Source organism: Mastigoproctus giganteus, chromosome 1, assembly GCF_048544385.1.
Source record: "Mastigoproctus giganteus isolate SK-2022 chromosome 1, ASM4854438v1, whole genome shotgun sequence".
Lineage (NCBI taxonomy): Eukaryota > Metazoa > Arthropoda > Arachnida > Uropygi > Thelyphonidae > Mastigoproctus > Mastigoproctus giganteus.
Genome location: NC_143575.1, coordinates 169,069,747 through 169,092,524, shown reverse-complemented (window position 1 = coordinate 169,092,524; position 22,778 = coordinate 169,069,747). Strand labels below are relative to the sequence as shown.

At 37.3% G+C, this 22,778-nt stretch overlaps 1 protein-coding gene across 11 annotated transcripts in view; it reads right to left on the bottom strand.

Moving 5' to 3' along the window:
- The window catches only part of LOC150091249 (tyrosine-protein phosphatase Lar-like), a 1,641,114-nt gene that overhangs the window by 1,447,606 nt on the left and 170,730 nt on the right, over nucleotides 1-22,778 (bottom strand). For 10 of the 11 annotated variants that reach the window (XM_090374921.1, XM_090374965.1, XM_090374991.1 and 7 more), the window contains exon 2: nucleotides 20,144-20,221. The gene's annotated coding sequence lies outside the window, so the exon portion shown is untranslated. Of the gene's footprint in view, nucleotides 1-13,673; nucleotides 14,000-20,143; nucleotides 20,222-22,778 lie in introns of those variants that run through there. The other variant, XM_090374929.1, reaches the window with a different exon arrangement.

Below are 22,778 nucleotides of genomic sequence, written 5' to 3'. Positions count from 1 at the left end.
TATAAGATCGACAAAACATTGACGCTTTCAGAAGTGAAAAAAGGAAATCCAAGTTGTATGTAGTCTGGACTACAAACTGGTGAACGAGAGCGAGATAAAAATGGTGGAATATTGTTGATCTAAACAGAGCTCTTCCAGAAAAAAATAAAATAAAAAAAGCATGGGTAAAACATATTCGAAAGGCCTTGAAGCGAATTGATTCGAAGACCATGTCAACCGGACAAGGAAAGAATAAAGGATGTAGCAGTACGCATTTATCTAACACGTGCGCGTATAATACACCTATGTGGAAAGCCATATGTTTGATTTGGAAGCTGCGTTTAACGTATGACTAGACATATCTACCGCTACGGCTATTACAACATCGAGTCAGGACAAGGAAGACAATGTGAGTAGCGACACGCAAAATCGGAAGTCCTACGACAGGTGGTATGTTGCTTGATGCAATATCTGAAAGTAGAAGTCTGAAACTCATAACAAGGAGAGCACTGATTGGCTGTTATGGCAGGTGCTTGAAGTGAGTTTCAGATAGTTCCATTTTTATTCAGGGTGAGTATGGAAGAGCTGAAGAGGCAAAATAAAACAATAGCAATGAAACGATTGTCAAAAATCGAAATCCAGTAATCAATTAAACTGTTTGGCATCTGCTAACATTAGCTTAATTTTTTAATTTTCTTAATATTCGTTTTAACAATTATTTCTGGTCCTAATTTAGGAAATATACGACTCATTCAGCGTTATATCAATTCCAATGCAATTCTCTATGGCTATCTTATGATGCGCATGCGTTTGTGAAATGTCAACCATAGTGTTGCACGTAGGCACTCATCACCTGTCTTTTCCCATATCAGATTTCCCTGAGCTACACAGGTATTTCGTAAATAATCCCTAATCGATATTCGTCTTCCTTTCGAGAAAGTGGAGGTTCAAATATAAATTTTGAAGGCCGAGACCTGATATGATACAAGTTGAAACTTTTGCTTGGGCTGAAACCAAAAAGGAATCTTTGAAGGAAATTCATGGCATCAGTAAACATCAGAAAAAGGAATTCCGAAATAATATATCGATAGTGAAAGTATTTGTGGGGAAGGCAGTGAAAGGCACCGACATGTTAATGAGCCTACGATATATTTACTACGAATAACAAAAATATGTGTTAATTTAACCAAAGAATTTTAAGAATAAAGTGATATTACTACCAAGTTCGCATTGGGAACCTCACGACTATCCTTGAAATTATTTTTTTATAATCAAGTTATATTGCTGAATTTACCAGCTTAGAAACGTTCATGAAAAACTTGACATCAGTAATGGTGTATGGTGTCCCCTATATTTAAGAACCATTTGCAAATTCAGTAAATAACAGAGTCCAAGGAGCGAGCCACAAGGTAGTTCATTACGTATTTTTGATTCTAATGAGCTCGCCGCGCTAAATGCTACATCCCAAAGGCACCTCTAAAGTTGCATTACTTCATCAGTACCATATTTCTATTTGCAAAGAAGCAACTGATGATTATCCTCACCACATACTACGCTGTAATACATAGAACCATACCCATCTACTGTAACAAAATAACGCTTACCAAATTAGTTGCTGTTATCGTACCGGGAAGAAAGCTGCTGTAATTAGCCTCTGAAATGAAAGAATGTAACTGGATAATGCATAATGCACAGCAAATATTAAAAATTAATTCTTATCTGCAGTAAAAAGAACGAAGTCTACAAACGTTTCAGGATTACTGAACGAACTATTCTTATATACAGAAACTAATTGTATAAAAGGTATTTTTAAACCTGTTTGGGAACTTGCTCCGTTTTGAAAGATGATTAGACATAGTGCGAAGCCATTATGTACTGAGTGAAAGGACAAGCCAAGTTTGTTACAAATACCGACATCTTTCTGGGAAGCAAATCTAACTTGCCTCAACCTTTAACAAAAAATAAATAGCACCGCTATATAAGCCTAAGATTTGCCACTGCAATTCCAATTAAAGAGATCATTCAAAGCCCAAGTCGACGTATCAAAAGCACCCGCCAGCCAAAAGTTCCTGGATGTGCCTAGATGCCTTCCGGCAAACAACGCTCATTCCCTGGTCCGTCCTTTAGAATTGTTAACTTGAAATACCTGTAAAAACTGCTGACTACTGGATAAATACCGTTGTACGATAGGCGGATACAGATAAAAATTAATTTCTCCTCTCACGAAAGACCACCCACTTAACCAGTTTCCAACTCAAGAAACAGCTACACCGTGTATGGAGGCAGTGACAACAGAAAAATAAGCTTGTATATTTGAGAGCCCACATCTTCAAATATTCGGGTTATAGGAATCTAAATTGTATGAAATCTCCATACAATTTAGATTTTGTTTTGGCATACTGGAGTATTACAAAACAAACAGTTCCAAAAGTCAAGGATCCGCAAAGCTGCTTGGAATACACAAACTCCCCCCCCCCACCACCATTACTCCGCAGCAGATAATCGCGCCATAAATGTCACTCCAATCTCTGCAAAAGTATGTCGACGCAGTTCCCCAATTTATGATTAAATGCTTCAGCTCGACATTCAAGAGTTACTATGTACCACTTTCAATAATGTCCTTAGATGTACAGTTTTCCCTTCCTTATGGAGCAATAAGTTGAGGCCGATCCAAAAAGTAAAATTGCCTACATTGGAAAAGTACTACTGACCTATATCTCTTGCACCCTTAAACGCACTGGAATGATTATTGCCAGACAACTCTTCCTAAGTCCACTATGCACTTTCCCAATGTTCCAATATCATTGGGAAAAAGCATAGGGGACCACCTACATAAATTACAGAATGTATCAGTGTGTTTTAGAGGTATGGGGGTTGACGATCACTTATTTGAATACTGAAGCAGCATTTCTTAAACAACATCAACGTGGGTCACTTATGTCAGCTGAACTAAATATCAGAACCTTCAAACTGCAGGACCGAATCTGTTCAAAGGATATCTAAACTGCAGTTCCACAGGGAAGGGGTTTTATTTCAGGCTTTATCTTCATAACATCTCTTCTGGATTCCATCGAAGAAATCATATCTCTCAAGAAATGTCCCAAAAATGTTAAAGATTATTGCCCTACCTGAACTAAATCAGAAATAGCTGTATACTCAATGAAGCAAATATCCATTATCTATCAAGCCATTCACTGAAAGCATCCAAGTAAGAGTCAAACATCATTCAGACACTGGGTGTGAAGTCTCCACGTCAAATGGTCGAAGCCAATTTGTTGTACAACAGTTCGATGCGTGACGGTTCGGTGCAATATAATTTAATCACATTTACTCCAACTTTACTGTGTTTTCGAGACATCAATATAAGCTTTAGTAAAAGTGAAATTGAGACGAGTGGGCTGCACGCCATTCCTTGATGTTTATGCTGTTAATGATTTTTATCCAACTGTCGAGAGAGGTTATCACCATCTGCAGGACGAGTTTGCCATGGTGGATAATGTCTCAACTTCTGGAAGTACGTTGCTGAAATACACGCCAGTGTGTGGCTAGATTTTGCGGTGCAAAAAACAGTATAGCAAGCGCTCCCGCCCCTCACCACTACCATCGATATGGGAGTGTGGGGGGAAGTAAGGCGACATCCAATACAGATTACAGTGGGGCTATTACAAAATACAGATTTTTCTGAAATTATTCATGCTGACATGGATCTGTTTCTACACACGATTCAGCTAACGTTCCGTTATATGCATTGTAAGTCATTTACCACTACAATTCATGCTGAATAGTAAATAAATAACAGGTACTTTCTGGGTGGCTCACTTTCAGTGTATTTTAGCACATCATGATGCTACTGAAAAATAAATGGGCAGAAATTCAGAGCAACGACAAATGCATATATTCGGAATATTTATATACTTATGAACACCCTAGAGATAAAAGTTAATATTATATCAATATAAAAAAAAAAAGATCCGCTGGCAATGAATTCGTAATTTAAAAAAAAAATTAAAAAAAAACTGTTTTCCCATACCGAACCTAGAACATTCAGCAGCTTATTCTGAAGTGAAGTTCTAAATATAGTTGAAACCCATTCCTAGAAACTGGAAAAAAAAAAAAAGCATTGATAAATATTTGGTTTCAAAAAACTACGTGTATATATAAACGTCCCTGACTCCACTTTTATTTCCTGTGTAGTGTGATTTCGCCCCACCTCCCTCAACTTTTGCAGCAGGTAGCAACAATTCGAATCTGCCTTTAAGTCAGTTTATTTTCGATCCACTGCAGGCAAACTGACAGAGCTGCGCCAGTGTGGAAATGAGGCTAGTTAGACATATCACAATCTGAATGGTACATTACGAGGCAATAAATGCCACGCTTATTTACAAAAGTGTCCCTTGTCAGCAGGGGTACTTGGACGCACAAGCTGTCAACTGAAAGATAATAACTCCGGAAATTGTTTCGCATTTACCTATCTTAGAAGTGTTTTTCTGTGGCGGAAATGTCACGTTTGCCGTCCCTTTCTCCCCATCTCTCCCCTCCCCTTTTCAAACCCACCGCAACAGCCGTGACTAGCTGCCGTCTGATAATGTCTCAGCATCGGAGGACTCAAACGACAAGGTCCGAGTTTTGTGGACGGAATTCGCCGAAGGGGTCTTTCATTGCGCGGTGGCTCGGTTGATTACAGCATCGATGGATTGCCCGAGGTCGCTGGCACATGCTATCAGCAGCAGCAAAGCAGCGAGAGCCAAACTTGACGGTTATTAATCTTTCGCTAAATACAGGTTGAAGGGCCGCTGCAAATATCCTGTCACTGGGAGCTGAATTATTCGGGCCGCCAACAGACTTTAATATCACCGGGAACGGAGGATGGAGAGCTGGCAAAAGAAGAAGAAAAAAATACATACTCAAGCTCTCCGACTTCCGAAAATCTTATCCTAAATATTTAATTGGCCCTAGCACTGATTTACGGCATTTTTATTCTTCTTCTTCTCTCTCTTTCCCCCAAGAACGTATGGCAAACCTAAGGTGTGAAAGGGCAAAGGTTAAAAGCAATTTAATTATCGGTTAGAAATGATAACATATCCGATAAACATCGCTGATTAAAATTGAACACATTTTCTTTCATCACACCACTCCGCCTCTCCACATATAAATCATTCATGCAAATGCACACCCAGCTTAGCCCATTTCTTACAGATTCCATCACATCCGGATGGGTGATTACGTAAGAGACCTACTATTCCAGGGTGGACCGAAGCATCACACAGGAGGGAGTGGAAACGGGGTATAAATGTAAACATTAAGTATATCCAGAAGGTCACAGTAAGATAAGTGGTATACTACTTATCTCGTGCTGATAATAATACCTCTTGAGGGGACGAGGGAAAAAAAAAAAAAAATGCCAGAAGGTGCCAGCAGTGATATATCATTGAAAAATTACTTCATTCAGTAAGATGCCAAGAGTTTTAGCAGAGAGTACGTTAACTCACTTGGAGAGCAAAGGGTATTCGTGTTTTCACCACTGCCCAAATGGGCACTTGTGGTGACTCTCCTATCTAGAATTATTAACAAAAGATGAAAAATAAGAAAAAGAGCCTTACTGCGTATGGGCCATCTTAAAACAAAAGGAATATCCTAAATTTCCCAAATACTAAAACAAAATCACAATAAGAATTGCGTAGCAAGTCTAACTTTTTCTAATTACAATATTTGTTATGCGAGTGCGAGTAAAAACTTGAGCAGCCCTTAACCTTAAAATAAAGCGAATTGGGTTGCTTTTCTTCAGGAAATACTCTTTCACTCTCGAAGGAAGGATTTATGTGGAAATAAATAAATGAAAAACAATACATGAAAGAAAAAATAAATTAAAGTTATATTAAAAAAGTAAAGAACAAATTTACTCAATATCTAAAAAGGTTTTTTATATTTAATTACAATTCGTTCAAATAAACTGAAGTGACTGAAATGAATTGAACAGATTTGGAGCCACATTAAAACAGCGGGCCTATGATACAACCAGCTTTGTTAAAAATCAAAACAAGACTTTCTACATAGCTCACATTATATTTTTTGTGCATTTAATGCTGTAAATATTTTTATTTCTTTAAAATATTTATATCATATTTAAGCGCAATTTATCTCCTTTAATCCGAAATCAAAAACAGATAAAAACGTGCTTCCAGAAAGGTGGTCCAAAATAAAATAGTTCAGCTGGGAGACTGCAGATAAAAATAAGTTATGCACCACTGATCTGCAAGTGCCAATAACGTCTGAATATTACAAGATAATTTCCTTAAAATGTTTTGGGTGCAGAGCTTATCCTTCAACTTCTTACATGCTAGATCGATAAGAAACCTTAAAAGTGATTTGCAGAAAGATACTGAAACCGTATGACTAGAAATTCTTGGAAGTTAAAAGATACAAGTAGAAGTAGCTAACGAGTATTGATCATGCGAATAATTTCGAAAACACTGCGAGCAAATAAATTTCTATCGCGGACCTACACAAGCTATCAGTTATAGTTAATGTTGTGTTAAGTGGAATTTCACTTATATTTGAAATATGTTCGCATTACCTTAATGCAGCGAACCGCAAATGCAGGGAACGTTATTTCCGAGTTAAAATAGAAGAATTTAATAAATAATATCACTAATTAAAAAAGGAAATCTGAGGTATGACAATAAATGCAGCAGCATGCAAGATTAACATCGTGTCCTCTTGGCACCGTCAACGCGGATAGAGGTGATGCACCACAAAGGTTGAAAAATAAAGAATTTACAAGAATTCGTCCATCTACATTAGCCAAAGACAGTTTAAGTTTCAGCCCTTCAATTTACTCACGTAATTATATATTAGCAGACGTGATTAAAGTTCGTGGCATCTTCGCATATCTGGCCCATCCACGTAGAAACGCATTCAAACAACGTCCTCCAAATGGCCAAGGGAATGGGAAATTTCCTATGTAGATTCAGTTGCGTGCAAATAGTGCAATTAGTTAGTAAGAGACTGATCAAGGAAATACTTAAGTCTAAAGGAATAACTCCGTTAAACTACTACGGAGGTCACTTATCCAATAAGGGATAATTTTTAGCAGGTCCCAGAATGAATTTAAGAGAATTCAGACCGCCTAATGACAAGCAACAAGCTGATGCTTGAAGATAAGCAAACGTTAGGGTCCTAGATCTGAACCATAGTGAATTTCTTCTCGCACACCTTTTCTCAACGAAAATTTCATACTATCACAAATTGCTATTGATTAGCATGTTAAACAAAGGCCGATCATAATGTATCGAAGCAATTATTAAAGATTATATCGCTGAACTGCTGCAATAACATCGATTTTGTTGTATCTAGTGGCCCACTTACCTCAATAACCTTAATTCCGTTGTGGGCGAGGTGATCAGTAAATGGGGACTCTAATTTATCTGTCTCCCTTATGCCCGGCCGCATCACAAGGAAAACACCTTACGAGTGTAACTGCCATTATCCAAAATGCTAAGAAGACCACATTTTTTGGCTCATTAGCACATGCATCTACAGTCTGACCGCATGTAATAATTGGACTCCCACTAAAGACTTTCATGAAATTGAATATTTGTGGCCTTTTAAAAATATCTGTCGCACCATTACATTTTATTAAAATCAGACGATAGCATTTTTGTTCGTCCGTCTGCATGTCATAAGTCGATTCCTAGTCGACGGATTTTCATATTTAGATCTTTCAGAAGTGTGTCGACCCCATCCCAAATTTCATTAAAATCGAATAGAAGTTCTGCAATTATTATTTTTATTAATACTTTGTAATAAATACCGTATATTATAGCTGAAGCACTGGCTATTATGTCTATTGCCGAATGGAGGAATTAATGGGTACTATAATGGATGCGCAGAAATGAAGTGTTCCGGCTAGTGAATAAAATTTCTTTTTGCTCATTTTTATATTATATTAGGGGAACAGTCCTGCAGTGGATAGAAAAGGTGTGATGCCTAAGCAGTGGAATAATGCAATCATAGTTTTGCTGCATAAGAAAGGAGATAAATCAGAAATTGGCAATTATAGACCAATTAGCTTGTTATCCCATATCTACAAGTTGTTCACAAGGGTCATTACTAACAGATTAGAAAGAATACTTGATGAGAATCAACCAAAAGAGCAAGCTGGCTTTAGGACAGGATTCTCAACTATGGATCACCTTCACGTAATATCACAGCTAATGGAGAAAGCGAATGAATATAAAACACCATTATGCCTGGCATTTGTGGATTATGAAAAGGCATTTGACTCCATACAGCATAAGGCAATGTTTCGGGCACTGGAAAGACAAGGCATAGATACTCCATATATTATGATTTCGAAGAAAATATATGAGAGTGCTACCTCCTTTATTAGACTAGACAAAGACAGTAGCAAATTTAAAATCGAGAAAGGAGTTCGACAAGGAGACAATATCTCCGAAGCTGTTTACTGCTGCCCTTGAGGAAGCTTTCAGAAGATTAAACTGGTCGCAGAAAGGAGTCAATGTGAACGGAGAGTACCTAAACCATTTACGATTTGCAGATGACATTGTGGTCATAAGCCACGATCCCAAAGAATTAGAGGAAAATCTTAATCAGTTATGCACAGTTAGTAAGGATTTTGGACTAAAGATGAATATGGCTAAAACAAAAGTAATGATGAACAAGTATGCCACGGAAAGGGAAATAATGATTGAAGGAGCAGTAATTGAAAAGGTGGAGTCATATACTTATCTGGGACAAGTTATTAGCTGTAATAATGATAAATGGCTGGAAGTCAAGAGAAGAATAAATTTTGGATGGATAGCATTCAGGAAATATAGTCACATACTGAAGAGCAATATCCCAGTTTGTCTGAAACGTAAAATAATGAATCAATGTATACTCCCCACCATGACTTATGGAAGTGAAACTTGGGCACTCACCAAAAGAATGGAAGAGAAGCTAAGAACTACACAGCGAAGAATGGAACGAATTATATTGGGAATCAGACTGTTAGATAAGAAGAGAAACACATGGATTAGGCAGCAAACTCAAGTAAAGGACATTCTTATCAAAACTAAAGAACTAAAATGGTCTTGGGCAGGACACATAGCTCGAAGACATGATGACAGATGGACTAAGAAAATAACAGAATGGTACCCAAGAGGAGCTAGAAGAAAACCTGGAAGACAAAGGCGGAGGTGGATAGATGAAATTCATGAGTTTTTGAGTAGTAAATGGATGGGCAGTGCTCAAAACAGAAGGAACTGGAAAGTTGCTGGAGAGGCCTTCATCCTGCAGTGGATTGAAAATGGCTGATGATGATGATGATGATGAGGGGAACAGTTCAACTGGGAAAATTTATTTTCATTATTAAACCCAAATCAACAGATTTACTAGATTAGCCATATTTTCTCTCTCTCTCTCTCTCTCTCTCTCTCTCTCTCTCTCTCTCTCTCTCATATATTTTGTTTTCCACACTCTTGTGTTGCATCATTCTTTGCAATTCCCATCATAGTTGTCAATAATGAATTATTATTATTTACTGAATGGTACTGCCCTTCTCCCGCAACTTAATTTTAGAAGTTGGATCTAGAAAAATTATTTTATTTTAATTCCTTGGAATTTTAAATGTCCACACTAAGTTTTAGCTGGCATTTTCTGTCCCTTAATGTGATAAATTGCCACATAGAATATGGCAACTTGAAATTACCTATTATCTAAACTTATAGCCTGCCTCTGTGAATGAATTTATATAAAAACATAACAATTGAATATTTCTACCTCGTGAAGCAATATAACATTTCAATGCATTGCAATGTGTTTCATTTATTTCGTGGGTTCACCATAATTATTTGCACATCCCCAAGGACTGGAGATGTGCAAATGTATCTCCAATTCACAAAGGGGATCTAAGGGTGACACGAGTAATTACAGACTAGTTAAACTTCTGTTCCGGCTAAAATAATGGAGTCATTGGTTGAAGTGAATTGTAGAATCATCTAGACAAGACTGCAGCAATAATTGAGACACAGGATGGGTTTGTTTATCTTGTCTGACAAATTTCATTGGATATGATGATGTGGTTACAAAGGATGCAAAAAGTAATTGATATCATATACTTCGATTTCAGGAAAGCTATTGACACTGTTGGCCATGGAAGATTATTGTACAAATTGGAGCAGTATGGTATTAAGGGCAAGTTGCTCCAATGGATAAAAGGGTGGTTGACTGAGAGAAGACAGATAATGGTAATCAATGTATGCCGTTCTTCGTGATCTAATGTTATTAGTAGTCCTCCAGGGTTCGCCCCGTTGTTTTGTATATTTATTAATGATCTTGATGAAAGTATATCAGGCTTAGTGTCCAAGTTTGCAGATGATAAAAAAAAAAGCAGGGTTGTCAATGACAGCAATGACAGTGTGCTACTGCAACAGGATTTAGAAAATTTAGGCAGATGAGCTGAGAAGTGGCAACTAAAGTTTAACATATGCAAAGTACTGTATATGGGTAGAAGTAAACATCAGAGGAACGTACCAACTGTGTGGTACTACACTTAGGTGGTAGAAAATGAAAGATATCTGGGAGTGATTGTGCAGTCAGATATGAAGTTTTCTGAGCAATGCAGACAGGCTGCCGGTGCAGGTCATGGGGTATTGTCAATGATAGACAGGAATTTTGCTAGCAGGATAAAGGAGGTTTATTATTCCTTTGTATAAGGCAATGGTCAGGCCACGCCTTGAGTACTATTTACAGGTCTGAAGGCCTCGTTTTAGGAAGGATGTAGATTTGCTTGAGCATGTATGAAGAAGGGTAACAAGATTGGTGAGAGAAACGAAGGGATCTTCTTACTAAGAAAGGCTTAAGTTCCACAAATTTCAGCGGTTGGATACTAGGCACCTGCGAAGTGTATAAGGCCTTGAATGGGTTGAACACGCTGAATTCTGATGGGGTTCTTTCGCTAGGTCAGATTACGGAACCTGAGGGGGGCATAAATGCAAATTGAGGAAAGACCGTTGTAAAATAGATGTGCAGAAATTTGCCTTTAGCCAGCGGGTGGTTAATTGCTGGAATAAACTTCCATCTGTGGTTGTGGAAGTTAATAGCTTAAAAAATTCAAGGAGGAACTGGACAAACGTTTAGAGGGAATAGTGTGAATTTTACATAAGCTCATACGCTTGCTTTGTTGCATCACATGGGTCTAATACTATTTTCAGTAAAAGATTCCATCGAATATTGGAGAAATTTTTTTAAATCCACTTAAATGGGGTATGTAGTTAGTCTTATCTCATAAGAGTGGCAGTAGGATTTTCCTCGTGAGTTAGTTTTTCAGCCCACACAATATACCAGTCTGACCATGAATACGCATAATACATGAAAAAGGACCACCCCTCTTGTTCCAAAAAGCTGCAAAAACTTTTACTCTAACTAGAAAAATATATCCAATATTTTAAGAGAAAAAATAAAGGCCACTGCTTATCTGCTTTGTAAAAAGGTACGAGACACGGCTTCATGGAACTTATTTCAACAGTTCTATTCCAATGGCATACAGATGAGTGGTCTGGAACTTTCATGAAAACATTCTCGAAGGGACTGCCCCCCCCGAATACTCGTTTTACACTAACTCCTGGAAATAAGTGACAGTTGAAGGCGAGGCATGGGTGGGAGTCTTGTTCTGAAGGACCAAGACGTGTTATCTTCGCTTCTGTAGACCATCAGTCCGTGGAGGTGGGGAACAGAAGGCTACAGAATATGAGCGTGATAATAAGCAGGTTTATGTCAGTTTTTTTTTTTTATCTACCCCCCCCACCTTAACTTGTTTCCGATACAGAGCCGACGGCAACGTAATTAAGTTCTATAAAAGTCGTGTTCAAAGGAACAGATATTTGAAATCAGCACATATTTCTTAAATATTTTTCCTATTTGACGAAATAGTCAAGTTCAGCATAAATGTAGTGTAGGGGGAAAAACCCATATTTACCACCTACGTGCAGTCTAAAAGTAATAAGGAAAATCAGTCATGAATTACCAAAGGTTTAAATATTAAAAAGAGTTGTGTAATCAAATTAATAACTCCCAAGTAAATGCAGTCACCATAATTTACAAGTTCTGCTGTCTTTACAGTCACTGAAGAAGAGATAGAGAAGTATCTCAAAACATCTGAGAACAATCTTTAATTTTTAAAAAAAAATTAAAGGCAGATTACACTCAACACAGATTGAAGTCTTCATTACTTCACTAATTTCCATTTTTTGATATACCCTTTCCACTAGAAGAATAAAGTTTTGTTCGTGTCATGCAATTCTTCTTCCTCCAAAGGATTTGAAAATACAAAAACACAATAAAACGGAAGTGTGAAAAAAAAAAAGGGCAATCTATTTCGAAGAAAAAGTAAAAGATAACAAGATAGGCTGCGCGCTACACTGAGACGAAGACCTTTTAACAGCCTTAAGATAAATTCTAGTCTTAGTCTGATTATTTTGAACTACATCAACGTCAACTCGGGGCTCTTGTGACATCACGATGACAAATCACTAATTAAGCTTTGTAATACTGCTCAGGTATATCTACAATGGTTGTATATAATGATGAGATATTGCAAAAGTAGTCTTCAAGTGTTAGGCGACTTTCTCACTTCATCTCTTATCAAAATTAAAGGAAAAAAAAAAAATTCTATAACGGAAGGAGTGGCATAACCAAAATATGTATGCAACTATCTCGTAGGATGTGAAAAGTTAAGGTGTTTATAAAAGCAAGCAGAATTCTTATTTAATTACAAAAGAGTGAAAACAAATCATTGTTATCCGTTTAAGCATCGTATTAACAGGGGATTTGGAAATTAATGCAAAATTGGCGAGCCAAAACAAATAGTTATACTTAAAAAAAATGCTGCGGATATCAAGCATAGAGCAGAGACAAAGCTTTCACAGAAAGAAGCGATTATAATTTAAAAACTAAGTACTTCTACACACACAATTCAAAATCAAAGATTTGAATTTTAAGTTCACGTTATGCAGTGCACACACCATGAAAGTTTTGATTCAGATAAGCGATATTTGGATATTTATTTAAATACTTTCAGACGGATCTGGAAATGAGCAAAAGATTAAAAACGCCTCCATTTCAAAAGGAAGAAATATACGAAGTAAAGAATAAGGAAAAGAACCATCCAAACGGATTCAGGAATCATTAATTCGCATGTTGGGAAACTAAAGAGAAAAAAAAAATGGATTCTTTAAATAACACTCGGTGATAAAAAAAAAAAAAAAAAAAAAATTTGGTAACCGATGATTTTTTCCAGGAACCAAACAAACCAACCACTCCCACAGATATTTTTCAGAAATTATGAATGGGCAATAATATAGACCATGGCTATTTCACCCGCACTGCACGCACGCACCCATTAAAGAAACACGTTCGCTTAACAGATCCTGGAAAAAAAACATGTGTATGCATATCTGCCGATGGCGAAGATAGCATCAGAATGAAACGTGTGAACTGAGAAACAATTTTGACTCGCCGCGATAAGCTTAATAGGGTTATAGCGCACACTCCTCTATCGACCAGAGGTTTTCAGCTCATTACAGTCAAACACATTTCCTCAGACTTCGCCAATAATTCTATGAGATCCTTCCAGCCTTGGAAACAGCTGAGAATTTAGTTACTGTAAACCTATTGAAGTTCAGAAAGCATATTACCTGAGGTGCCACACTTCTTTTCTCGATATATCCTCCAATAAAAGTGAAATCCCGGCTAGCAAATACACACAATATCCTTCAGGACAACGTACCTCCGTGGAGATTGCCCAACTGACAGCGCCAATGACCCCAACACCACGTAACCAACTTTATTTACTTATTATTTTTTCTTAACTGTGAGGCACCCAACAACGACACGAACTACGTAGTTTCTTCACGGAACAGCGGCGTCCTGTTACCCAGCAACACCTGAGAACCGGTACAGCCGAGAACGTTCTTGTCCTACCGATTCCCCACGTGCAACTAGTTCTGCCCTGACAAGCCAGCATCAGCTGCAACAGTGAGCGCCACTAGGTACAGTGATTGTCAGCACACAGAACAGACTACGTACACTCCTCGTTTGGGCATGTGTGTAGTGACGTCACTACAGAGCTCACTTAGACTTGTTACCGAAACTGATCCCAGTGTAGTCGTACTTAAGAATGATCAGATATCTCGCAGGTGTTAATTAGCTGTACAAGTACTTCGCAGGTAATCCTGGATTAGTTTCTTAATACGCGGAGCGTGCTTGTAGTAAAGAAAAGTCGTTCAATTGAGATTTATTCAGTTTCACCAGATAATTTCTGAACGCGGATAACATTAATAATCTTGTACGGATTGACGCAAACCCACCTTTCTCTTTCTCAAGCGAGCGAGTGCTTAAAGAGCCTGGATTCTGGATTTCTTTGTCATTTCGAAGTAAGTGGGTGTGGTGGAGTAGCACAAACAATGTTTCTTCAGCAGAAGAAAAAGAGAATGAAGATGACACCCAGGAGAATTGTCTGCTTCCTTTCATTTTGCTGTTACTGACACCTTCCATTACGGGATGGCGTTTGGGTCTCTCTGCTTTCCTCCATTTTTTGTTCGCAATTTCCTAACCGACAAGAGGGGAATGAGTCAATTTCTATGGCATATAAGGCTAAAAGATTGATTATACAAATAATAATATGCGCGCGCGCATGCTTTCACTTCACTAGATGACCCGTTTTGTTGGATTCTTTTTAAAATTATTCACAGTCAGTAAATGTTTTCAACATGCAAAACAAAACCACCTAATTGTAGAACAGAACTCGGTGGTACCATGCGAAATGCAGGCCAGATTTATCTCCACTTTTAAACTCGAAATAGTTATATTCTAATGCAAATAAGTTATAAATTCAGTGCAATTGTCGAATAAGTTTACAGAGGAAAGAAAAAAAAGGAAGCATAGTCACGGTTAGCCATAGCGTTCAAAGCACTTCCCTTTAGGGGTCAAATAAGAATTACCAGATGTTATTAGGATCATCAATACGTTATTAGATCTTCATTGTAACAACTGCAAAGCACATACTACAGTACATGTCATGACATCACGACCTGATGTATTACACAGATTCACATCAGTTCGAATTAGACATCGTTTTAGTCAGTTTCATATATGCAAATCGAGCGTCAAATTTGTTGAGAATTTCGAGAAGAGGAAATATCCGATTCCAGATATTATGCCTGCAGAATTAATCATTTTCAAACCCCTCTGAGGTCCGAATTCAGCTGCCAAATAAAGTAATGCTGGTTGAGAAAAAGTATATTTTGAAGCAAGAGTGGAAGTGAACGCGAATGCTGGTTGTGTGATTCTCAAAATGCAAGTCTCAGCTGTTAGGCGTATGGTGGACGCAGAAGCATTTCCAACCATTATATGGTTGGGGAAAGACGGAAGTTGCAGAAATATCCCTAACCATTATTCTCACAGTGGCAATAAGACATTTCTAAGATGTCAGAGCAGGAAGTCTGGTTAGTATAAGGCTGCAGCGGTTCTCAAACGTTCTCCCCAGAAGGCCAATATTGATGAAAATATGAATATAGAAATTGCGGATGGACCGTATATCGGATTAATTCTGTGATATCACTGATGTGTATATACATTGCACAGCAATACATATTAGAAAACCTCAATTAATTTCTATATAAACCCGGTCGCGGGTCGGATACAAAAAAGCTCGCGGGCCACACTTTGTGAACCCCCTGGTCTTAAGTGTTCTGACATGGTTGTTCCCTGCTAGTGGCGTAGATAGCTTCACAGGTGGCTCATTGGAGGGGTCAATACTACCCAGTACAGATTATATTTGTACTGATTCCCAGAGATATACTGCGTAAAGAACAGCTGAGTAAACAAGAGTTGGTATGCACTATATGTTAGTTGTCATTTCACAGTAGATGTGCTATTGTGAGCCAGTGTGGTACATTTTTTCCTGGATAATTTTATGTTAGGTGGTAGCTAACGAAGTCCTAGTTCAAAATGCCCCAAAATGCCATTATGACATGGTCAACAGGACTTGGCACTCCTATGAGTGAACCTGACTGAACCATCTTCAAACAGCTGATGTCTTATCTCCTTTTCTTCATTGACTCATTCATTCAGTTTAAAATTATTTCAGCAAGGAAAGCATTTCAGTCGACTTATCCAGCTTCATTCTTAGTCAAAATATTTCTAGATTTTTAAGGTTAAATTTTTCACTGGTCAGATTGTTAAAGTAGTCAGTTGGAAAGCTGGCCGTGGAATGGCCAGACGAGGGTACCAGCCTTATGTTGTTTCTTCTTGAGGCAAATGGGATGATGGTAGTCATCATAAAAACGAGTCCCAAGAAGGAGTCCCCCTTGCGAAACGAGACATTAATCGACTAGGAAATGTACCATGTGTAGTTAAAAGCATTTTGTGAGAAACAGAAAAGAGACTGGCTACTGGAGTAGCCAGTCTCTTTTCTGTTCAAGTTGGAACAGTGACTCTTGAAAAGGAAAATTGGGGGGGGGGGGATATTTCAGAAAACAGAAATAGTCCCAAGAGTTGTCGGTTTGTCATTGCAAAACGGTATAATTAGACTTCTGCTGCAACGGGATTTTAACTCAGACTGGTTGAAATCAATAATTGGTACGCGTTACTGCTTTCGATTTTGGATAATGGGGATCATTCTTCTTGATTGAAGACTGGTGCTGGTATTCGGTGCTAAAATTTGGGTTTAAAATCAACTTAGATAAATATTAACCACAGTTCTTTCTAAGCTGTTGCCTAATCTTTTTAATTTGCGTAGTATTACTTGAACTATGAGTTGAAGGAAATCCCCGGTGTCCCTTGACGGAATACATAGACAAAGCATTACTTGAACAGGTGATGCCCACCATACATTTAGAAGTAAGAGACAGTCTGGATAGCCCCTGCTTGGGAATATAATGATCTCCATGATCGGAAATCAAAAGCAAATAAAACGTCTGAATTTTTAACCGATTTCAGCATTACTTGAAGTACACCTATACAATCTTATAATAATGTAAGACTAGTTTGGTTAGGGGCAATTTTCTTGGAATATAATGTGGGAAATTAAAATGAAGAATGATAACGTGGGAGAATAAAAGAATTAAGGGATTATAGGGATAGCAAAAATTAATAAGCCAACTTATGAGACAGAATTCAGATTAAGATTCTAAAGGTTGTCTAGAACGCCAAGAATAACCTATAAGGTTCGCATAGAAAAAAATGAGCTTTAAAAGGATACTCTGGTGGCCAACATCGAATTTTTAAGAACTCTCACGTTTTGAGTTATTCGTGAGCGCGGAGGGAATAGTTTGGAGATGGCTGCGGCAACTTTTACCTCGACCGAAGATAACAGCTGAGCTTATGAACACCGAAAGCTACAACAGGTGAAACAAGACTGAAGTCAGGAAATCGTTCGAATTCTAATACCTAGATTTTTCGCCGTCCATAGGAAGTGTGGTAAATTCACTATTCCGTTACGGAACCAGTTTAGGTAATATGCTCCATGCGTTCTTCATTTTAAGTTACAAATTAAAAAAAAGAAAAAAACCCGGGGTATTGCGTAATGTCAGTCACGCGTGTACCGGAAACATACCCGTGCAAATTATTATGCAACTGCACAGAGCGGAAGGTGAACTAAGAGAGATCTCCGAAAGAGCAGAGATACATTTTCTGTGTGGGCGAATTTCCTCATATATACGTGCAAAGCGAAGTACAACTGTTGCTGGCACAACTTCCGAGAGAAACTAAAGTTGTTAGCAGATAAAACGTCCATATCTGATACTGTTGAACCCAACTTTCACATATACATTGCCATTATTAACTTTTCTTTCAATACATGAAAGTAAAGAGCCAGTAAGGGAGCAAAAAGACAAGAGGGAGAACGAAGAAGCCATTAAGCGGCGGAGAACACCCAATAAGTCTAGCAAGAAAAGTAAAGATTGCTGTGGCTCGATCGATGTACAAAGATTGCCAGTGCTGGATTCCTTTTTGTTTATTAGGATTTCAAGCAGCGATGGTTAAACTGATAGATAAGTCCATATATCTTCTTGTAGTGGATAAATAAAGAATCTAACGTATTTTCTGACCACAGATATTCTAGGTATTAAAACCAAGATCTTCCTTCGGGAGTGCGCACTGGCACAGGACACGTATACTTGAATATATATAATCCATTGTGTACTTAATTACATCACTTAAATATTCATTATGGACACAAAACCGACATCTCACGCTGGCAGCGAGGTGGATGGGCTGCATAAGCGAGTAGAGTTCATTAACGTCCAACTCACGTTTTCTGTCTACAAAAATAGCAATAGAACAATTTTATAGCAAAAATCGACCAGAGAGCGCAAGCTGAAGTATTAGCAGAATACAACTATATGAAATATTAATTTTTTATAATAATTATGAGGCTGGCCATGTATCATTATCGTGGAATGCTGCTGGGTCAAAACTTATGTTAAGAATGAATATTTAATGCCATTTGAATATTCAAATAGCAGACTGCCAAACGACACTTCACACCAATTGGGAAGTGGTTGAGTTGGCTTATTCTTGTGCTGAAATCTGAATTCTATTAACTATTTATATCTATGAAAAATAAAAGGCAAAATTCTTGAGTTTTAAACGACTAATACGCTGGAATATTACGGCAACCCCTAAAAAGGAACACCACCACCACCTTCTTTAGTATTTTGATAGAGAAATATCAAAATACGAAGATGATTTTAAAGAAAGAAGGTTCCGTATAAAACATCACTTGCAACGTTATGAAAAGAAACTTTTTAAAACAAAAAAAAAAAAAAAATCGAAAGAAGAAATTACGATGGACTTATGCTGCTTCCAAGAAGACAATAAAATCCGGATGACAATACCAGGGGTCATGGTGCACGTGCCAGATATTGCTTATATGAGCTCGTAAGTTTTTACCAACTTCCTTAAAGCAGAAATGAGGTTTATTATTATTTTCTCCCCTTCCCTCTGGGTGTCGCTTCTTGATTAGCCTATCAAGGCGTCGCTGTACATAACACGGAGCACGTATAATGGATTAAGAGAGACGGGGAGACTTTATTGATATCGTATTTACTTCAGTAACACTAAGCGTTTGAGCTTCGGATTGCGCGCAGTCTGCAATAATTGCCAATTTCCATGTTTTTCTGTGCGGAATAGGCACTGTTGTTGCCTTTCCGTTTCGGTGCGATTGAATTTTACTGAATCCGTAATCACAAGGCACAGCCGGAAATATAAAAAGCCGTTTTATAAACGAGATGATCTTGTCTGAGGAATGTAATGGAAATAACTCTTCCCCATGTGAAAGGTCGAAGAAAATTAAGGCTAAAGCCAGAACACTACTCTAAAAATACCAAAGGAAAATTTAAAAGTGGGGTGGGGGGGGACATAAAATAAAAAGAATAGGTGTCAAAAATAAAACGATAAACAAAAACATGTTTATATCTTGAAATAATGGACCAGACTGCGGTTGGTAGGGGCAAATGGCCGGGAAGATTTGACTGATGATTCAACTTCCCCATCTTTCAAAGAGTGAAAAAGAAAACATTCGTTGGGCTCAGAATTTATCCATTCGTATGTATTCAGTAGATTAAGATGCTGTGTTAAAACTGACAATCCTTACTGAAATTATCTTCAGGAACGAGGTAATTTAATAAAAAAAAATAAAGTTGGAATCCCTTCTAGAACTAAGGAAGTTGTGCTTTTTCTTTCCTCCCCCCCCCCCCCCCCCATTGCAGCTGAGTTTATTCGGTATCGTGGAGAGTTTCTCTGTTTTCGTACACCTTTAACAAAACCGAAAGCATTTTTATTGCTACAAAAGGTAATACCGTATTTTCCGGGTATAAGACGCATCTTGATTTTAGGACTAATTATGGGGTTAAAAAAAAGGTGCCTTATAACACCGGAAAAATACGGCAATAGTTTCTCCAAAAAGAAGGATCTGGCCCTTGTTGAAGAAAGAGGACAAAGCATATATACGTCGCGTTTAGGAAACAACGTAAATATGCTTTCTTAACTGTTGTAACTAAATTATGGCAGTTAAAGATTGATAGCAGAATAGTGCAAGACTTCTAACTGCACGAGAAGCATTATTATGCAATACAACTTATACTAACACTTAAAATAGATTTACCTTTATTTTTTCGCCAAAACTGGTCGTCTCGCTGCCAGCGATGCACAATTCAGCACCAATAATGTCGATCTGATTTACCTATAAGAAAGTTATACCATTAGTCGCATTCCACATAATGATTGGGGTTTTATTTCTACAAATTTAAAATGTTTATAAAAGTTGAGCTAATTATTATATTTCAACAACGGACTTTATTTCAGAATGTTTTTTATATATAAATTCCATTATTTAAAATAATGAAATTCGTTATTTCTAAAATCTATACACGTTGTCATAAGCATAATAACGATTTCGAAATCTATTTCAATCTCAATATTTCTTAATTCAGAACAAAACTGTGGCACAGCATGTCTTAAGTGCTCAGAGAATCCATCATTATAAAAAAAAAATCAAATTTTATCTTAAGACTATATTCCCCCATTGCCGCTGTTTTAAAATCGGAAAACGAGTTCCTGATTTTAAAACAGCGACAAGATGGGGGGATTGGAATAAACATCCTCCTTTAGCGCCTGTTTTAAAATTGGGAACTCCGTTTTCCGATTAGAAAACAAAGGCGGGGAGAATGGGGGTGGACGCCAAGTAAAAAGCAACCGGTGGGAGGGGCTAGGCCTGCCAATGACTGCTACTCGCAACAATCAATCGAAAAGGGTACCAGATTGTAAAGATACAAAACTTGTTAACTTAACCTACTATTCCCTAAAAGGGAATTTTATTATACATAATTTTCTTTTTAAATTATTTTGTTATAAACATTAAAGTATTCAGAATAATTTTACATGTAAAAAAGTTAACATTAAAGTAACTTTCCTCCTCCATACCTTCACCATGGAATAATTCTTCCCCAAGGCATCACATGAGTGCAAACTTGACTGAACCATCTCCAAACAGCTGATGCCTTCTCTCCTTTTCTTCATTGACTCATTCATTCAGTAGCAAAGTGGCTGTTGCTGCAGCAACCCTATGAATGTTATTTTTTTGTCATTGCTGTTTCGTGATTTATTCATTTATTCCAGATATGTTGTCGCAACCGCTTCCGAGAAAGTTTTTTCTTGGAGCTACCGGAGGACGAAGAAGCCATTCATTCATTACTCATTTATACACAAAGCCAAACTATTTTGGGCGCTTTAATCGCTCTTTGTACTTTAACTGGATTTCAAGTACAATGGTCGACTGTTTGACTTGATACGTCGAATACTAATTACAAGGTCACATTAAGAGTAAAAAAAAGTTTTTCAAATGTAGTTCACAAACAGACACTTGTTTCCATATTATATTATGTTGGTGAATACTATCTGAATTTGAATACTACTAGGCGCCAATTAAAACACTTCTCCCCCACCTTTTATTTTTAATCGAGTGAAGAAAATAAGTAGTCTTGCTTTTAGAATGATATAAAGTGGCAATTTTCTAAAACGAGGCCAGTTTTGGACAATTTCTAAATTCTAATCTAAAAAAATAACATCGAAAATGACAAAATTAAATCTGACTTCTTCATCCCCACATAGTTATTATGGTCTTATTAAAATTTGAGCACTATCCGAATATTAAATCAGAATTTGAGTTATCCAACGATGCTTATGTTTCAAAGCTCTCTATATTCATCTAGCTAGTGGAGTAATCTCTCTTTTCTCTGACATTCCATAAGATGTCTTCATGCCTTCCTAACATTAACACTCGTGTTACAGTTAATATTGGGCCGATATTTGCGAGTTTGTTTTCTAGAAATAGAAAAAATGTTTTTGTGGAAATATTAATTCTGAGTACTGGAGGAGTGTCTTAACAGTGTTGTAGCAGTAATAGAGAGGCGACCGTCATTTGTGATCCAGCACGACCCTTCTAGGATTGTGCCAGCTTGACAAGGCATGAGGGGGGTGTAGGGCTGAAAATACAGCTGATAGTAACTTTTGAGGCTCACGAAGAGTGAAATGGATTCATTTTGGGCGCTTGCTGGAACATTATCGTGACTGACTTTTATTTATTATTTTAAGTTTCATTGGCCATAATGAATTTTTTTTTGAGAGGAGGATATGTATAACTTATCTTGCCATTAAATTTATGGCAGGCGCTTATAAATTTGTTATGCAAAAACGATTGCTGTTGGTTCGTCATTCGTCTAATCTACCCTTATGTAAAACTTTTATTATCCTGCAAATAAATTTATAGTAACTTACGATAAATATTTCTATTTCTCCATTACAGTTTACTTCAAGGATAATAATTTTATAAGGTTATTTACAAAGAGCAAGTAAAATAGATAAATTCAACTTAAGTCCACTCCCCCCTGTTTTTGTTTTGAAATGGGATGCCTCAAATATAATAAACCACTTTTGCATTCGACTAGCAATAAATACACTAGCGGGCAACTCACTTACAACAAACTACAAAGAATTAACCCCAAGAGGAAACTATTTTGACATCACTAAAGAAGCTGTTTATTAAATATAAAAAGGCATAAATCTAGGCCTTCAACCATCCTAAGAGTCCAAAATTCCTAATCACCATTACGCGATTAAGAATTTTGACATACAAAGTAACAATCTTTATAAATATTTAAATATTCAAAATAATAATTATTCAGCATTTAATGTTAATCTATTAAGATGCTTATTTTTTCAAAAAAAAAATATCGATTACA